Source organism: Notechis scutatus, chromosome 3 (genome assembly GCF_049901735.1).
Source record: "Notechis scutatus isolate UNSWTSFEM ecotype Mainland chromosome 3, rNotScu1.2, whole genome shotgun sequence".
NCBI classification, from domain to species: Eukaryota; Metazoa; Chordata; class Lepidosauria; order Squamata; family Elapidae; genus Notechis; species Notechis scutatus.
Window position 1 is genome coordinate 203,323,542 of NC_142011.1, and position 6,000 is coordinate 203,329,541.

The 6,000-nt window shown below is 40.1% G+C and overlaps 1 protein-coding gene across 1 annotated transcript in view; it reads right to left on the reverse strand.

Moving 5' to 3' along the window:
- COL22A1 (collagen type XXII alpha 1 chain) overlaps window positions 1–6,000 on the reverse strand; it is a 231,925-nt gene extending 225,925 nt beyond the window's left edge. The window contains exons 1-2 of the mRNA XM_087962222.1: window positions 5,832–6,000; window positions 2,087–2,669 (exon numbers count right to left, since the gene is read on the reverse strand). The gene's annotated coding sequence lies outside the window, so the exon portion shown is untranslated. The remainder of the gene's footprint in view (window positions 1–2,086; window positions 2,670–5,831) is intronic.

Genomic DNA, 6,000 nt, shown 5'->3' on the forward strand with positions numbered 1-6,000 from the left:
GCCTCTTGGGCCTCAAGGAAGCCTCCTGGGCGAAGCAGTAACACAGCAAGAAGGATCCTGCCACAGCTGATCACCTGAACTGCTGATCGTCGGGAGCAAAAAAAAAAAAAAAAAAAAGAAATACAGGTTTGCTGGGGTTTTTTACTACCGGTTTGTGAGAACCGGGCCAAACCGGTAGAATACCACCACTGCTGAGAACCTTCTATATTGAGAATTATAGTTTTCTTCTCATCGTCTCAGCTTTCAGCTGCATAGGATTCTTGTCAAGCAAAATGACAAGCCATTCTTCACATGAACCTCGACTGAGAAGCTTTTCAGAAGAAGTGAGCATGAGTTGTAACATGAAAGCACTGTTGCACTGGTGGCCAGGACCGTGTCTTCTTGCAAGAACAGCTCCTCCAAATCCGTGCAAATCCCTAAACGATGCGGAAAAGCCACCACAATGGAACCCAAGCATGTCATCTGGCTGGAGAAGCTGAACCCAGAATTGAGGAAGTCACAGTGAGTGGGAAAAAGGAGAAAGAAAGAGAGAGAGGTGGGGGGAGGGAGGGAGGGAGGGAGGAGAGAGAGAGAGAGAGAGAGAGAAAGAAAGAAAGAAAGAAAGAAAGAAAGAAAGAAAGAAAGAAAGAAAGAAAGAAAGAAAGAAAGAAAGAAAGAAAGAAGGGAAGGAGGCCTCAAATGGACATCATTTTCTTCAGCATCAGTATCCTACATGGATGGTTGCAGATTCCACTCACGGTTTGTGTTGACAACTTGATGGAACACCAGGTGATGTTGGTGCCATCTCTAGAAAATAGTTGGTAGAAGCTATTTCTCCTACTGACCATGGTGGTATGGTCACCCTTAGCTTTTCTTGATGGGCTGGGTTTTCCCACTGTAGCATACTATTCTTAAATGCTGAAACCTAAGAATGTAGCTTATAATTAGAGAGCAGCTGAATGTACCAAGCAGGACCATGTATTAAATATCACACAAGGCAGTTTTTTTTTTTTTAAAAAAAAGGGGGGGAATATGGACACAACTTTATGAAGTTACAGAGCAAAGAAAATCAGTGTAACTCAGTTTGCAACACGACGTTGGCCAAAGCTGGAATCCACCTATAATTTATAGCAGTTGTATTTTTATTCTACCAGCTATTTACAGCAAAGTAGATCATGTATCGGTTAGCAACAAAGGCTTCAGAGGAAAATAAACATGACCAAAATACTGAAAACCAGCAGGTTAGAAAAAGACCCGTCTGCATTTTAAACCAGACTCGATTCTGCAGGCAAATGGGGATAGTTGGAAAAGTGGAATTTTTCTTCATTCATTCTTTCAAAGAAAGTCATCCAAACCTATCAGCTGAATGCATCCAAAGAATGTTTGTGCTCATCAGTAAGAGTTGCATGCAGCATGTCAGCTATTTCTAGATTTAGTAGATAGAATCACAAAATTATTCTGTCTAAGATTAATTTGATTCAGTATGTTCCAAAGGTGCTTTTTTCAGGAGGCAAACTGGACTTTCTTGTTTTTTCTTTGAAGACGTTTCACTTCTAATCCAAGAAGCTTCTTCAGCTCTGACTGGATTCTTCAGTCAGAGCTGAAGAAGCTTCTTGGATGAGAAGCGAAACAGTTTGCCTCCTGAAAACCAAGGGACAACCAAGACCTGAACAATTGAGCATCTCTACAGACACTCAGTGTGCTCTTTCTGAACAGGAAGATAGCCTGCAAATCTAATTGAAAAGGTGCTTCTTGTAACCAAAACCTTCAATCAAAGTAGCTCCCGAAACACATTGAAAACATGCCCTGTGTCAAAACATCAGAGCAGCTACCAGTGGCTATCTCGCTTCAATTGATCTAATAAAACAGGCTTCAATGCCTGCATTCACCTGCTCCGGATTCTCTTTCCTCAAGGCAGAGTAGGCATCCCAAACAGACTGGCCTTCAACGTCCTTTTCTTGTTATTCTACGCACGCACGGATAAATTGCATCCATGCTGGAAATAAAATCTGGTGTGTTTCCCACCAAAAGTGTTACTTAAAAAGCAAGTGACAAGTACCTTCAAAATTTCTCAAGCACCTTCTTTCTCCCATATGTTGCTTCTTACCTGTTACATGGGTGAAATCTTCCAGCAGTTCTTGGAGAATCAGGTTAAGTCCAGCCCTTCAGGTTAGACTTACAGCCCGCAGTGTAAAGCAAACCAAGTCCAATCAAAAGTGCAGGACAATTTTCAAATGAAAAAGACAGCTGGAAAGAAAATGTTCTCTTCTATCCATAAGAGTCGAAGGCACTCCTTACAAGTTGTTCTTTTTTTTAAAAAAAAAAAGTCAGATTCAAAGAGAAATGACAAGAGAGGAAGGAGGCAGCCTCTCAGCTGGAAAGGTTTTGCACCCTGTCTCGATATCCCTCTTGCTCGGAGTGAAGCTAACTTTGGAAAGATGCAAAGCAAAAAAAAAAAAAAAGAAGAAGAGAGTCAAGCAAGAGAGTTTGGGAGGGGTCAATAGGAGGGATGAGGGTGTGTAAACAGAGGTGGGGTAGAGGCTGGAGGCTGGAGTGGAATTTAAGGAGAAAATGAGGGGAGAGAATATAGGTAAATGTTTCAACTTGCAACCTTGAATGCATTTCTTCTTCTTTCTTTTCCCCCCAGGAAAGTCTAATTTCATGTAGCGGGGATTATTTTTCGAGCATTCCTGTAAAAAAAAAAAATGATCTGTTAAAATAATGAGCATGTAGAAATATCAACCTGAACTCCAAGTTTGACCACAAATTTGGAAGTTCTTTGCCATTGTCATCTTCTGGGTGTTTCTTGAAGCTGCCTATTTTAGCCTCTGGTTGGGGAATTGTCTAGAGGTCTCCTGTCTAGATACTGACCACATCTGATTCTGTTGAGCTTTTCAAGATCTGGTAAAGTTGCAAATAATATATAGACAGTGGGGAGTTTTAAAAAGGGAAGGAGGAAGGAAGGAAGGAAGGAAGGAAGGAAGGAAGGAAGGAAGGAAGGAAGGAAGGAAGGAAGGAAGGAAGGAAGGAAGGAAGGAAGGAAGGAAGGACTGGCTTTAAAAAAGGAGACAATTTATAGTAAAGATAAGTAATCCAGTACCAGAAGAAGACAAGTTATAAAGTCAGAATTATATGTAAATGTATTTTAATTGTTATTCCTAAAGGTTATTGAAAATACTCATTTAACCAGCATTTTTAAACAGGTGAATATTTTAAATTAAATGCATTTTAGAGATAGAGATAGATGATAGATAGATAGATAGATAGATAGATAGATAGATAGATAGATGGATGGATGGATGGATGGATGGATGGATGGATGGATGGATAGATAGATAGATAGATAGATAGATAGATAGATAGATAGATAGATAGATAGATAGATAGATAGATAGATAGATATGGATGGATAGTAGGTAGGTAGATAAAGTGATAGGTAGGTAGGTAGGTAGGTAGGTAGGTAGGTAGGTAGGTAGGTAGATAGATAGATAGATAGATAGATAGATAGATAGATAGTAAATGGATAGATACAGATAGAAATGGATAGATAGATAGTTAGATAGATAGAGATAGATGAATAGTGATAGATAGATAGATAGTAAATGGATAGATACAGATAGAAATGGATAGATAGATAGATAGATAGATAGATAGATAGATAGATAGATAGATAGATAGATACTTCCTGTAATACACATATACTGTAAACTGGATAGGATTTTTTTTGTCTCATTGCAAACCAAATTCTGGAAAACTTGCTGGTCAAGTCTATGGAGGCTGTCAAGGGAGGCGTACAGAGGAACCGGCTTCAACCTTTGAGCATAGAAAGGGCGGCACTTCTCTGGACTGAGCTGGTGGGCACTTTGGAGGTCACTCTTGGACTCACAACTCCTCCTCAAGGAGCAGGTGGCAGCAAGCTGTGGTTTGCACTTTCCTGGACCAGGAAGCCTTGCTCACAGTCACTCATGTCTTGGTCTCTTCTCTTTGCATTATTGCAATATTTGTTACATGGGACTGTTCTTTAAGATGTGGGAAGCCCACCCCACCCCCAAGAAGGAAATATTTTGGGTAATATTAAAAGAGGCAGAATATTATATTTTTCCAAAGGAGAAATGGAGAAACATGTTCTTAAAGGCAGAAAGCAGCCACAGTCTTCCTGCCATGGCCTCCAGCAGAAACTTCAAGTCTTTAGAGATGGATATTTTGCACCTATTAAGAAAGACTGGGCCAATCTATTCATAAATAAAATGCCTTCAGACACAGCTCTTCCAGAAGTCTGGAGCTGATGGGATTGAGAATTTACATCCCCCCACCCAAATTCTAAGAACAGGGATGACCTTTAGGACGTAATAGAATTAACCCACCAACATTAGTATAGCAAAAGACACAAGGCTCGCTACATTGCACAACCCCCCTGGAGCATCTCAATTGCAAAACTCCAGAACCTTATAAAGATCCATTTACTCACTCAGCCAACTTGTCATCTACCCCAGAAACATTTCTGCTGTCACTAAAGTTTCTGGCAACCAAATAAACAAAGATCTTCTTTCCTGGTAGTCAGCCTCCATTTTACATTTCCAGTGTAGTTAGTCTCCATTTCACATTTCCAGTGTATTTCTCCTGGCTTAGAACTGGAGTGGATTTTTCTTCCCACAGACTATCCAGAACAGCTTCAGAATGCAGCTGCATGAATAGTAATAGGGGCACTTAGATTTATCCCTGTAATACCTTTGTTGCATGAGCTGCAATGACTTCCAGTTTCTTTCTGGGTACAATTCAAAGTTCTAGTCATGACCTTGAAAATGCTAACTACATGCCCACTTTTCCCCAAGGATATCTACCTGGCCTATAGTGGCACACTCCTACTCCCCTCTCCTGAATACTGCCATCTGATGGGATCTAGGAAGTAAGCCTTTTTTCATGGCAGCCCCTGCCCTATAGAATACCTTGCCCCTTGAAGTTCCACCCTATTAGCCTTCCATAAAACTCTGAAGACCTCCAAGCACTGGGAGAAGATTGGATAATTGTTCATTAGAATTTTGACTTGGCACCAAATCTTTGTCATTTTTAACATTTTAATAGCAATAGCACTTAGACTTATATACTGCTTTACAGTGCTTTACAGCCTCTCTAAGTGGTTTACAGAGTCAGCATATGTGCCCCCAACAATCTGGGTCATCATTTTGTCCACCTCAGAAGGATGGAAGGCTGAGTCAACCTTGAGCCTGGTGAGATTTGATCTGCCAAATTGCAGGCAGCTGGCTGTCAGCAGAAGTAGTTTGCAGTACTGCATTCTAACCACTGTGCCATCAAGGCTCTAATGTTTTATTCTGTTTAATTTAATAATTTTAATATGATGTTATGTGTTGCTTTAACTTTTGATTGAGAGTCACCCAGAGTTCGTTAGAAGATGGATGTCTATATAAATATTTTAAATAAAAATAAAATAAATAAAATAAGAATGGGGGTTTCCACAAGCGTGCAGACAGTTTGAATTTGCATAGCAAACCAGAAGGTGCAAAATGGGTAAATTTGCACAAAGATGGAAAGGGAACACATTTTTCTCCATCTTTAACTTCTACTAACACTGTTGACTGTTAAGATGACCAAAGGCTCAGCTAATATTAAAATGGACATATGTCCCAATAAAGGAGAATATTTGGAGTTCAGGAATGACATGAGGGGTCCTTGGTGCTCTCTGACTGTTTTCCTGTAGACATTTTGTTGCCCAACTAGGTAACATCATCAGTGCTACCTTTTGTGAAGTTCTGAATTCAGGTATGGTGCACTGTTTCATACTGAAAAGTTAAATAGACAAAGAAGTATAACAAAATAACAGAGTTGGAAGGGACCTTGGAGGTCTTCTAGTCCAACCCCCTGGTCAAGCAAGAAACCCTACACTATTGCAGATAAATGGTTGTCCAATCTCTTCTTAAAAATTTCCAGTGTTGGAGCATCCACAATTTCTGGAAGCGAGTCATTCCATTTATTAATTGTTCAATTGTAGTACAGTTCTTGCCT